At 34.8% G+C, this 14021-nt stretch overlaps 1 protein-coding gene across 10 annotated transcripts in view; it reads left to right on the plus strand.

The window, feature by feature from the left end:
* The window catches only part of TFEC (transcription factor EC), a 751469-nt gene that overhangs the window by 643963 nt on the left and 93485 nt on the right, over window positions 1-14021 (plus strand). Inside the window, exon 1 of one of the 10 annotated variants that reach the window (XM_081537891.1) lies at window positions 8385-8597. The exons of 8 other annotated variants lie outside the window; for them this stretch is intronic. The gene's annotated coding sequence lies outside the window, so the exon portion shown is untranslated. Of the gene's footprint in view, window positions 1-8384; window positions 8598-14021 lie in introns of those variants that run through there. One more of the 10 variants, XM_081537898.1, reaches the window with a different exon arrangement.

Here is a 14021-nt window from a genome sequence, read left to right on the forward strand (position 1 = left end):
TATCACTGGTACTTCTTGTCCCCATGAGTAAGAATTATCCCCAAGAGAACATTTATACCTAGCTTCAATCTATTCTCTTTGTCTAGGTCACATCTAGATTTTGTAGATTATTGTGTATTCCTGTCTTACTTGAGGAACAAGACAATCTTACTTCCCCCTTCCCACTTCTATTTCTTTTACTTTGTCAGGGTGTAGTTTTATCATAGTTAAAAATGTCAACCCAAAATTATAAATTAAAATAAAAATTATGCTTTAATGATTTTTTTTTTTGGTATGCATGGGTATTTTTTTAAACCTCTAAAGGAATTTTAAAAACCCTCCAAATGAAAATAAGAAAAACATTTCTATATGTATTCTTTATTTCTGATCTTATTATGTTTCCAGATTCTATTCTTTTAAAATTTATAATGTTGTTATAAGTATTATAATTTCCTCAGGAAAACTTTATGTTTTCTTATAGCAAAATATGAAGTGGCAGTGTCTCATATTTTTACACTCCTTTGACAGATGACAGTTCTCTCCTTGAGGGTAGATTTTGAAAGGTGTTTTTGGCATAGATCTTAAAATATATAATAATAATACTGATAAACACATATATTCGTACAGAGAGTTTTATTTTAGTTTTTATCTCCCCAAATCATGATAATCAAAATTATCATGTCCATCTTTCTGTCAATCCACTTCCTCCTTATTCCTGTAACTACTCTCTTTTCTTATTTGTATTTATAACGAGTTTCAGAATATAGCTCATAGTTTTTGTTTGAAGGACTGGATTTAGTTATTAGATGATATTATAGAAGGACTAAATTTTACTAAAGAGTGATTCCCTGGGAAAAAAATTTTGATAAGTTAGTCTATTAGAAGAGTTTTATAGTCATTGGTCCTAATGACAAATATTTCAGTTCTCTCAATATATGGAAGGATTGCAAGTTAATTTCCTTTAAAGGAGATATGATCATTGACAGCTTTGGTCAATGAATGATAAACAGAAGTGATGGGTGTCACTTCCTGCAGAAGCTTTAAGAACATGCATATGGTTCACTGCATACTGTTTGCCTGCCTCAGTGGTTTTGAAAGCATATATGGAGATGGAACCTCCATTATTCTTTTACCCCTATTACCCAGGGATTGAACCCAGGTCTCCCACATTGCAGGCGGATTCTTTACCAGCTGAGCCACAAGGGAAGCCCAAGCATACTGCAGTGGGTAGCCTATATCTTCTCCAGTGGATCTTCCCGACCCAGGAATCGAACCGTGGTCTCCTGCATAGCAGGCGGACAGTTTACCAACTGAGTTACCAGGGAAGCCCCTTCCATTATCCTGGGTTCCTAAGGAACTGTGTGTTACAGAGTCCTCCTACTTCACCCCTCCCCTTTCCTCAATCCGCGTGCGTGCTAAGTCGCTTCAGTCGTGTCCTAGTCTTTGCGACCCCATGGACTGTAGCCCATCAGGCTCCTCTGTCTATGGGACTCTCCAGACAAGATTACTGGAGTGGGTTGCCATACCCACTCCAGCTTCAATCCAAAGAGAGTATAAAATAATGTTTTGTTTTTAACACTCTGGAGTTATTTGTTATCACAGCATATCTTTCCTCCCTTTTCTAGCAGAGAGCAACTGTACAGTTTTTGCAGACTGTAAAAGAATTGTCATTTCTCTTGTCTCTAGGGAGCTGTAGTGTCAGTCATGGGAAATACCATCTCATTTGGAACTCCTTAACATTACAAAGGAAGAAGCTTTATACTTTTACTTATTTCATGGATAATAAATACATTGTCTTGTCTGAGTATAGATTAGATGGTAGCCTCCTTGGAATATTTTTGATTTCTGGAATTTTATATATATTCTTCCCTTTCCAATTTTGAATGTATCTTCCCTCTTTATCTTAAGGATTTATTACCTTCCAAATGCAAATCTTTGGAGAAAGAGAATATTTTAAGTCTTATTAGTCATTTACACCTTGGTGGATAAAGTACATAATGAAATAAGAAGACAGTTTCCTAAAAATAGTTTTAGATGGGGGCAAAGTGGGGAGATGATAAGGGATCATGACACCTGTCTGGCAAAAGGGAGAAAAGACATAGAGATCGCATGTTCAAGACAAATTTTGCCTACTTCATAATGTTTAGAAGAACTGGCTCTTGTTTAATGCTCTAGTATATGCCAAGATTAAATGTAAGCTCTAGAGAAATCTTAAAGCCCTTGGCATCATAGAAGAATTAAATTATATTACTGCCTTAAAAGTTTCTAGAGACTCCTTGTTCTTCAAAACTGATTTGTTGGGGACAGAAAAACTTGTGAAAGGCATTTGATTCTCCATTTCTCATGAAGCAATGTTAATCATGCACTTCTGCTGACAATATGGAATGATGAGTTAATGTTTCTGAAGTTCATTGAAGTAGATAAAGAGCATTTTAGAACTGAAAAAGCACTACTATTACAGTTGTATATTTATACTGATTTTACAGTGTTCCACAACACTTGTGCCTGGTGTGTTTCTTGTTAAGGACATTATAACTTTCATCGAATAAAACTTAAATGCAGTTTTAAAAGATATATTAAAAATTTACATATACTACACTTGCTAGTGTGCTAGTGAAGCAATAGAAATCTAGATACATTTCAGTGTTATATTTTAGTGGGGTGAACTCCTATATGTTAGATAGTCTGTAATTCTTAAATGATATTGGAATTTAAGATCAGATTTGATATTTAGTGTTTATCTTAAAGTGCTATAAAAGCCAAGTTTGGAGTAATCACATAAAACCAGGGACCATTCACTTTCTAACTTATGCACTTCTCCAAACTGGTAATGAAATCTGACTTTCAAATAATCAATACGAATTATTTGGCAAATGACTTAATGATAATATTAGTCTCGGTCAAAGGAAATTTTCTATTCATGAGTGACATATAAATTCCAGTTTTATATACTCATATCTGATTTTGTTTGTTTATTTTCTATGGTAATATTGATTCTGGAATTTTCCTCCAAACTTCTTAGGAGAGTTATGTCTTTTCTTTGAATTTAGCTTTTTAAATAAGTTAGATTTCTTCAGGGTTTATCAGGCTGGAAGTTTTTCAAAAATTAATAATTGTCTTAAACTAGGGTACTTGTTGGTAAGAAAAAAGACACTTGTGGGCATAATGGTGTATGTGAATAAAATCAGTTGCCATTGAAAATAGTTTTTACCAATAATCTTTTATCTTTGAGATTTCTATGAAAGCAAGCTGAAGTTAACAACGAATGCATTGTTCTTTTTCCTTTTCCTTTTTGAAGAGCTAGTTTGCTAACTTCTTGTCTGCTTTCTGCTTACTTGTAGAACTGTTTTCTGAGTCCATTTCCAAAAAGTACATTAGCTGCCATTTGGCAAATAGCATTTTTTTCCCTCTATGATCTATTTATATGTTTTTAACTTAAATATTATTTATTTTAGATGTTACCTATTACTTATTATTACCTTAGTGCCCCCAAATATGTTTGATTTTAGAAACCAAGCATTTTCTACTTTTGTGTCATTTCTCATTTTGATATCCCGTTCCCTCACAAAATCAGGTATAAGAAAACAATCCACTTATTCTTTACATCATTTTTGTTTGCTATTTCATATATTGCTGTTTTTCTGCCTTTAACTAATTTAAATAGTGGAAAATTATTCCTCCAAATTCTATTTGATTTTTAGTCTCCTTGACGATAAGGATCACAGCAGCTTGTCTGTGTAGCATACTGCCTGATACGTGGTAGACCGTCTCCTGCTGCTGCTGCTGCTAAGTTGCTTCAGTTGTGTCTGACTCTGTGCGACCCCATAGATGGCAGCCCACCAGGCTCCTCTGTCCCTGGAATTCTCCAGGCAAGAACACTGGAGTGGGTTGCCATTTCCTTCTCCAATGCATGCATGCATGCTAAGTCACTTCAGTTGTGTCCGACTCGGTGTGACCCCATGGACAGCAGCCCACCAGGCTCCTCTGTCCACGAGATTGTCCAGGCAAGAATACTGGAGTGGGTTGCCATTTCCTTCTCTAGGTAGACAGTCAGTAGAAGCTTATTAGTGAGTAATAAATAAATATATAAAGTGCTGATTTTGATGGAGAAACTATTGTGAAGATCACAATATTCTTAGTACCTAACATATACTGTCTACTGTGTGAAAGGACTAATTCTAAGTAGAGCATATGCTGTCCATGTTCTGTCTATACTTTCATACACTACTTATCATCTCAGTCTTCCAACCATGTGCAAGGGAAGTTTGTCAGAGGCTACCCTCAGCATGACAGATTCCACTTTGCTAAGGTGTAACTTGGGCAGGGTATGCTTGGGATTTAATGTTCCCATGGAGGGAGCCTAAAACCAGTGACTAATGGGTTTAGGGGGTCTAAATATCCCAGGTCCTTTTCTCCCTCCCTGAAATAAGTCTAAGCATTTTATGTAATTTTCTGTGTCATGAAACTAGGAATTACTAATACAAAGAAGAGAAAGTTATGATCCAATTCAGCAATATATTTTCAGGTAAAAAGATAAACAATCAAATCTTGATAATACAATGTAACAATTACCTACATATTATATGATTAACAACTATGGAAAAAAATCATTTCCCCATGTTTTTTTTTGCTAGTCATTAAAAAATATTTCTTTTTTAAGAGAGGTTTTAATCTGTATGTGCTCAAATATGTTAAGACTTTCTTGATATTTTTCTCTACTTTATGGGTTACAAAATAGTCACGTTTTGGAGGGTGATTTTGAAATTTTATATTTGTAGCTTTAAGATTTTGAAATTAAATTTTTGGTGTAGTAGAAGTACGGGTCTCTGTCTACTTCTATCTCTTTCAACACATTGTTAGCTGTTTACCCTTAAAATATTTATTGAGAGATATGTTTCCTACTGATGTGAAATACAGTCTTCAATATATACTAAATTTCTAAAAATTTAGGTTTGAGTTTTCTACCTACTGTATGTTAGCAGCAAGCTGTTTTAATTAGTGTAGTTTTACAGTATGTTCAGAATCTCATTGGTCAAATCCTTCTTCACATTATTTTTCATTTTCAAAATATTTTGGCTATGTTTTTCATTTTTTTTAGTAAATAATAATAGAAATACTAATAGAATATAACTAGAATTTTGATGGATATTATATTGAATTTATAAATTTATTTGGAATTAAAATATACTGACTTTAATACTTACTATACTTAGATGTGTAATGTTCCATCTTTTCACCCACTCAAGAGCATTTAATTCTTATGTTTCAAAGAAAGCCTATAGACAGGAGGTCAGATATAATCTAGACTTTAAAAAAAAAGAGAATCTTGCATTGTTATGCTATGCTAATGCTATGCTAAGTCGCTTCAGTCGTGTCCGACTCTGTGCGACCCCATAGACAGCAGCTCACCAGGCTCTGCCATCCCTAGGATTCTCCAGGCAAGAATACTGGAGTGGGTTGCCATTTCTTTCTCCAGTGCATGAAAGGGAAAAGTGAAAGTGAAGTCGCTCAGTCGTGTCCGACTCTTAGCGACCCCATGGACTGTAGCCTACCAGGCTCCTCCGTCCATGGGATTTTCCAGGCAAGAGTACTGGAGTGGGGTGCCATTGCCTTCTCCGTTAACCTATATATTACCAGTCAATTAACACAGTTGGGACTCTTCTCAAGTAACTGTCACAAAGCAACCACATCACGCTTCATACAGAAACGAGGCGCCTCCCGTTCAGTCAGAGCGCTTTCTGGAATGTAAAGCAGAGGAGCCCACGTGGACTTTTATGTTGTAGACGGTTCCCAGCTAAGACCAACCACTGCATCATGCAGTCTGTGAAATGCCTACCAGAAAATGCATTTACTTCTTACCAGTTTGGGAGGGGGTAGTCCTAACCTAAACATTAAAGCCAGACATGTAGGTGAGATTATTCCATGGCGGCCTGTGGTTTCATCTTAGGACAGGAAATTTCACACAGTTATTAAACAGCATCTTAATGTCCACTATTCCTGTCATGTCAAAGTTATCAGAAACAGACAGGAAGCTGGAGTCTGGAGAGCAGGCTTGTAGGTGCAGCCCTGCCTCCACCTCCCGTGAGACACGAGGGAAGTTCTCAGCCCCCAAAAAGGTCTCAGAGCCCTCCACGAGCAATCTTGCATTAGGACATTCTAAATAGAAGGAATTCATAGAATTCTTAGTAGTAGGGCTTCCCTGGTAGCTCAGCTGGTAAAGAATCTGCCTGCAATCCAGGAGACCTGGGTTTGACCCCTGGGTTGGGAAGATCCCCTGGAGAAGGAAAAGGCTACCAACTCCAGAATTCTGGCCTGGAGAATTCCATGGACTGTATAGTCCATGGGGTTGCAAAGAGTCCAACAGAGTGACTTTCACTTTTACTTTCAAGTAGAAGTAAGGAAGGAAGTTTATGATGAAGCTTGAAATCCAGATTTCGATTTGGTTGTGAGGACTTTTATATGCTATTCTAGAGGAATGGTAATCATTTAGGCAGTAGGAAGTTTCTGATGGTTACCACTAAGGAGAATAAACTGCTCAAATCTGTGATTTAGAAAGACTAATCATGTGGTTGGGCTCCCCTGGTGGCTCGGAGGGTAAAGGTAAATCCGCCTGCAATGCAGGAGACCTGGATTCAATCCCTGGGTTAGGAAGATCCCCTGGAGGAGGGCATGGCAACTCATTACAGTATTCTGGAGAATCCCCACTGACAGAGGCATCTGGCTACAGTCCATGGGATCACAAAGAGTTGGACATGACAGAGCAACTAAGCACAATCATGTGGTTAGTTCCACTGAAAACCAGTCCTCATCCAGAAGCTATTTTGGGGACTCTGAAATCACCTCTTCAACATAAATTCATGTATGGTTGAAAGGGGCTTTTATGATTAACAAAAGATGCTTCTCTCACCTGTGTTAGGAACCGTGAACCAGGAACCATGAATGAAGTCCAAATATTTATTTCTTATTCTATCACAGTGTCATACATAGTAGCATACTATCTCTAAATGTTTTGATGAAGAAATTATTTTTAAAATTAAAACTATATTTTAATATGAGTAACAAATGTGTTTATTATATAAAGTGTAGAAGCTATAGGTAAACAAAAATTTTTTAAATATCTTAAGTGCTCCACTAGAACACCATTAACATATAAGCACCATTAACACATTGGTGCCTTTTGCTTCAGGTGTGTGTATCCATACATTTCTAACTTTTCAAAAACCAAAATATATGCCCTTATAGTAATAGAGATTCAAAACTTATGAATCTCACAAATGTGTTTTAAACTATATTTCAATCTAAAGTAGTTTCTAATATGACAAAATCACAGTGCTTCTTTTTCTTAAAAGTGTTTCTTCATTTCCAAAATTAATTTTAATCAGTTTTACTCTGAAATAAGTATTGACTCCTTCCCATTACCGTAAGAGATTTAAATGTATCAGAACATCATCAGAAATTGTAAAACAGCTCAAAAATTATTGATGATGAGAGAACTTTTAAAATTTTTACTCAATAGATTTGCAGTTCTTCATAGAAGACACGGTGTTGAGACATTGTCATATAACCTTCACTGCTTGACAAACATAAATGTCAATTTAATTGCATGATTTTTATAAAACACAAGGGTAGGAGGAATTTGAATGTAATCTTTGCATGAAACTTCAGTAATTATACTATATGTAATGATGTAACTATTATAAAATAAATGCAAAATTTCTTAGCACAAATTGTAGTGTAGGAACAAAGATGTACCTTTAGATTTTTACTTTCATGTAGGTAACTGATAAAGGAAATGAGATTTCTTTAGATGTTTCATTTATATAAGGCAATGAGTGAGTAACCGGTACTCATGTCCCTTAAAAATATAGATCACATTGGGATATTAATAATACTAATAATAACTTAGAAATCTTGTAAGCTGAAATAAATATCTTCCATCCACACAGGGAGATAAAATATTCCTGTACAAGATTAAAATTACCCTAGAATTTGAGGACAAAATCATATGTAAGGAAAATGTGATTATATGAAATATGGAAAATTTGATGGCCTAAAGCAGAAAGTCAAAATCTATTAATACTCTCAACAAAACTGTAATTCTTAAAAACTTGAAATCAGTGCAGGTCAGTTTGTTGAAGAAATATTAAATGTGAGACTTAACGTGTTGCAGTAAATATGGGATCTTAGTCTACTTTGATAACAACCATTTACTGCTTGTGCATATTCTGGGAAGAAATGTTGATTATGGGGCAATGGGATCAATGAGAGCTTTTATTCTGACCACATTACTGTGGAGTGCTTTTGTTGGAGTGCTGTCTCTCAAGTTTGTAGCATATTTCAGATAAAGAAAGGAAGTCCCCGACGTGAAACTGCTGTGTCATTTCTTCTTCCTTAACTGAAATTCCAACCAAGGTTCAGGAAATGCCCTAATGAGCCACTTCTCTTTTCTCTTTCCTCAACTAAGTGGATTCCAACTAGCCCAAACTGTTCATTATTCATGATTAGGTCGTTTACTTTGGTTGTCTTTTTTTGGCATGGTGCTTATGTTATGGGAAGAGTGATTATAATTTGTTGCTGTTTGTAAAGGTGATAACACTGATAGAATCCAGTCATTGCTGGTAGGTAACCAAACTGACAGGTTAATTTTCTGTACTTTAAACTGTGAAAGAGGAGTCTAATCAATACCTGCTTTACTTTGATATGTGTGGCTTACTGATAATTATAGTTTTATCTTGCATGATCACTGGGTATCAGGATGTTATAGTTCTGAGCTGTGATTTTCTGTAATTTGGGTAAAATACATCTAAAACTCTATCTATTAATGCCTTATTTTAATCAAGATGTAGAAATCACTGTTTTATTTCATAACCAAAGCAATTTCTTCTTTCAGTTTAATATTCTAGAGTATTTACTAAATTGGAACATGATTTGACATTTTATTGCATCTTATATGTTATTTTTTGAGTAAATGTTAATTTCTGTTTACATTTTAGCAATATATATTTTATTGGCTTTTAAAGGTAAGAAAATATGAGTACTCTTCAGAGCAGAAATAATATCAGATAGTACTTTAGCATATGTTATTTTTCAAGCATTAAAAGTTATTCTGTTTTCTATGAAAATTTGAATCTGAAAAATTTGTATAGGAGATGTCAGATATCCCAAAGCAATAACTTTTTATTATGATAGTTTTCAATTACTTTATTAGTCATAGTTTTTAATTGTAATAATTAGCAGAGTTGTAGTAGGGACTGGAAGATTATATATATATATATATATATATATATATATATATATATTTGTATATATATGCACATAAATACACATATATTTTGTATATATTTGTTTATATGAATTATAGCCCATGCTTTTAGTAACATCTTAAAATGTTTAATTAGGAATAGACATTTTGAGAAGAAAATAAACCTGAGATAATCTGTAATTCATTTTGGATAACTTTTTAGTAACTTATTTACTAGAAATTCATTTAAAGTTAAGAGACTTTAAAATAACCTTCACAGTTCTTCCCTATTCAGGCTGTGTCAACAAAACAAAGTGAAACAGAATATGGAGTTCGTTATCAAGATTATTCAGACAATTCTGCTTCACTTCTATTTTAGGTGAATCTGAGTCTAGCTTTACACTTTCAAGTAACTTTTGAATTAATACTAAATCTTTTACTTTTTTGGTAGAAGCTACTTTAAATAGGCCAAACTTTGTAATCTCCAGTTGGAGAATAAAAACTTTTTTTAGCTAGAAAACAAATGGAATAGAGATAATTTTCATGTTGTATATGTCTTTGGTTTGATTACCATTACTTTTCTTAAAAGAATTTCTATTTCATTGCAAAGGAGTATAATAGTTCAATGTATGTGTAATTTTGTTGAACTGGAAGTTGCAGTTGATGTCAAAAATGAAAAAAGCTGAAAAAAGTTCCTTCAAAATCAGCTTAATTAAAAGACTGTGACACAAGGATTTATTGCGTTTTAGATAACCAAAATAATATGAGATATTTAAATCTGATGGAAATTTCTCCTCATTCCATGGAATATTCCAGGCAAGAATATCCTAGCATTAGTGACATTTTCAGAAATTGTAGTAATTTTGAAAGTGGAAATAATTTTGAAAACAGTAGTTTGAATAGTTAGAAAGGAGAAATAAGAAAAGGAGAAACTGAAATAAAATATTCTTATACAATAGTTTCAAATAAACTAATGAAATATGATTCTGAAGAATAACTATGGATACTGATAAAGTAGTAAACATACATGTGAAATATAATCATTGATTCTTTATTAATCAGTGTATAAATAAAATTTAATTTTATTTTTCTAAAAATAAATGTACAAAATGAAATTCACTCAACATGCCAGATTCTTCACAGAGGCAAATTTGATTAATTCTTCATAGTAAAAAATGTTAGATTAAACGATGGAGTGATAGCAGATCCAGAGAAGTGACATTTGCAAATAGCAGATTGCAAAATTTATACCATTTGGCAAAAACAAAACAAATGAATAGTGCAAATGAATAATGCAAAATAGTTGCTCAGGTTTTATTGATTATATTTACCAAGATCAGGAAGAAAAGTCAGTGAAGCATAGATAGCCGAGGATGTATGAGGAAGTGTAAGAATGACAAGTGTTTCTGAAAACATAACCTGTGAGGGGAGACTTTAACAGCAGTTTTGTAGAAAAATGAATATTAATAATGTACAAAAATATTCTTAATTTTATGTAGTTATGAATTACCAGCCTGTTAAGGAATCCGTAAGTCAGTGTGTAGGTGTTTGGAGTTATACCAAAATTGGCAGACGTTATTTTGCTTGTGAGAACTTAGCTGATGATAGATAATTTTGCAATTCCATTAAGTTGTATCTATTGTAGCATGGAAATTTTGTCCCATTGCTTATCAGCAAATAAGAGTGGTATGAGAATGTATTGTAGGTGGTGCTAGTGGTAAAACATGCCAGCCAATGCGGGAGACATAAGATATGTGGATTCCATCCCTGGGTCGGGAAGATCCTCTGAAGGAGGATATGGCAATCTGCTCCAGTATTCTTGCCTAGAAAATCCCATGGACAGAGGCAGGCTACAGTCCATAGTTTCACAAAGAGTCATACAAGACTGAAGCAACTTAGCACATCTGCTAAACATTAGGAAAATTGAGGAATCTGTGTTATTGAAAAGTGAGATAGTAAGATAGGTTGTAGAATTTCTTTAGATGACCAGTTTGAAGAACAGATTGGTTAAGAAAAGTAAGTCCTAGGTTTTAATTTTGTTATTGATCTTAGGATACAGCAGGAGGTTGAGCTTAATGACCTTAAAGCCTATTAGGATGCTCTTTTTCTTTTTGTCATTTTAAGTTTGAAAGAACATGCGGGTTTCAAAAATAGAACTAAAAAAGGCAATTGAAGGGAATGAGTCTGGGAAAGAGATTGAGTTTTAATACGAATTCCCATGTCTTCTTACTTCATTCCCAAGAGTTACAATGGAAGAGTATTTCCAAATCATCTCTTGTCTTTCCTGAAACACTCCTCTTTAGCCAATGTACTGGAACAGATTGTGATTCACTTTCTAGCTTCTTCCACTGGGCCACAGAATCCTTCTGTTCCTCCCTTTCGTTATTCTTTGTTTTGTGAACATGTTTCTAATACAGTAGTTCATACATACATGAACAATTAATTTCTGAAAGATATTTAGCTTCCTTAGATGTATTCCCAAATAATAATTTGAGCCAGGGTTATCTGTTCAATCAGGCATTTGACTGTATCTCTTTTTACCTGCACTGGTGAAAACTGATTCTATCAAACATCTTTCCATACTCTCCAAAAATCTAGACCACTACCTATTTGTCTTGAAAATCTGTCTATAGACAGGTAACGCTCTCAGCTAGTGCTGGAAGAGACTGTCTCAACAGCTAGGATTTTGACGTTCTCTGCTACCTTTGATCCTGTGCAAATTCAAATAGATTTGAACTGAACTACTGAGGTCTGCAACAGAAGTTTTGTCAGCAGAATTTTTACCATTAGATTTTAAGGTTTGATAAACTTTTAGCCTTCTCCTTAGTTAGTCTTAGGCTAAAAAACATCTGATCCTCTAGTCATTCTCTCAAATGTTTCTCTCCATTTTGTCAATCACTTGTCCTCTTCTATAGCTTCTGATTGTCCTGCACATATGTAAGGTACTTTTCACATGATGGATGATTTGCTCTTTCCATCAGAGCAGAGATGTGAAAAGCATGGTGTATTCAGGGATCTTTGATGACAGCTTGGAATCACTGTGGGGAATAACATAAAGAAGAGCTGGAGAATTAAGGTAGGGGCAGATCATAATAGCTATGCTTTTAAGGGTTATATGATTTTAACAAGAGTAACTTGATCTGATTGTGTTTTAGCAAGATTATCTCTGGCCATTTGGAACACGGATTGGTGGGACAGAAGACCAAAGTCATAAGTTTTAGATTTTGTTTATAGAGTCCTCCTGTATTTTAAGCCAGCAAGGACAACTATGTAGGTAAAACTTTGTAAAGTGGTTGGTTGTAACTCTGGCAAGAACAGAAGAGAAGATCTTTGCTAAAAATATGATAGAACTTACTTCGGAAGAAAATCAAAGGTGATGAACTGTCATTTTCCACTGTAGAAGTAACCACTTAAACTGAACATGAATTAGCTCCCAAACAGTGGGGCAAGCAAATATTTGCAAATGATTCAGTGATTTCTTTGTGGTTGCTTGGTTTAGAGCTGATAGAACACACTGTAAAATAGGAAGTCAGAAGTTCAGCATTTTTAGCTTGCTACTAACTTGCCATGTGACTTTGAATAAGTCTGTGTGTTTGGGAGGGGGAAGAGTTTGCTGAATGTTTTAAATTGAATTAACATGTTGTGTGGAGAGTGAATGAAGGGCTGAGGCTGAGTTTGAATGTGAAGGAAAAGGAGTCCGGTGGTGTTAAAGTTTAAATCTCCTGTGCTTGAGGAGTAGTTCTGAATTTATTCCAGGGATATCAAACTTAGATTGGTCATGAGAGCTCTAAGATTAGAAATCTAGGTCACAACCCAAAGGGAGGACTTGTCTGCTTCTCCCTAATCTCACATTTATGACAGATTTATAGAGCACAAAACATAACCAGGGGCTACTATCTCATATATCCTCTCCTATGAAAACAGCCTTGGAGGACTCTGCCTTAGGACAGAGCTCTCAGAGCAAAACAAAGTAGAGAACAAAGCAACTCTTTGCATAATTTGCCTTTTCGTCATAGGTCATGTCTACTTTTCTGTATTTTCCAAAAATATATTGCCAGTTCATTCTCATTTCTATCTGCTTCAGAAAGAGACACTTCACTAAGTAGTACCTAAATTCGTTTAGATTCAGCCCCACTGAACATACTCTGTGAAATATGTAACACAACCTTTAACCAATTACATAAGATGTATTTGTCCAAAGACAAAACAAACAGCAAAAATGACAACATAACAAGTAAAATATCCCCTAATATTCTAGAAGAAGGAAAGAATTTATAAAATAAATGCATAAGCTCAAATATTAAGACCTCTTCTGAGGGATAAAAGAAAGATAGTAGAATATTAACTATAATACTTCTGCTTGAGTTCGGTCATTGTAGGAGTTTTAGTGAGTATCAAAATCAAGATATTGTACATGAAATCATCTCTTCTCTTCCCTAGAGTTATCATCCACTGAGCTCTCATCATATACTAAAGACTTTATCACCTTATTTGAGCCTGACATGGTCTTAAGGCAAGTCCCACTCTCTCCATTGCTGAGAAAAGTGAGGCTTCTGAAGGATAGGTAACTTTCCCAAGGTGACCAGTGGGTAAGTGATAGGGCAGCAACCTGAATCTAATTCTGTATGGGCTTTGTGTGTGTTAGTTGCTCAGTCATGTCTGACTCTTTGCAATACCATGGACTATAGTCCACCAGGCTCCTTTGTCCATGGGATTCTCTAGGCAAGAATATTGGAGTGGGTAGCCATTCCCTTCTCCAGGGGTTCTTCCCTAAGTAAATTCTATAGTGTTTTCTGGGGAA

The sequence above is a fragment of the Giraffa tippelskirchi genome, chromosome 10 (genome assembly GCF_054371585.1).
Source record: "Giraffa tippelskirchi isolate mGirTip1 chromosome 10, T2T-mGirTip1v1.2.pri, whole genome shotgun sequence".
Taxonomy (NCBI): domain Eukaryota; kingdom Metazoa; phylum Chordata; class Mammalia; order Artiodactyla; family Giraffidae; genus Giraffa; species Giraffa tippelskirchi.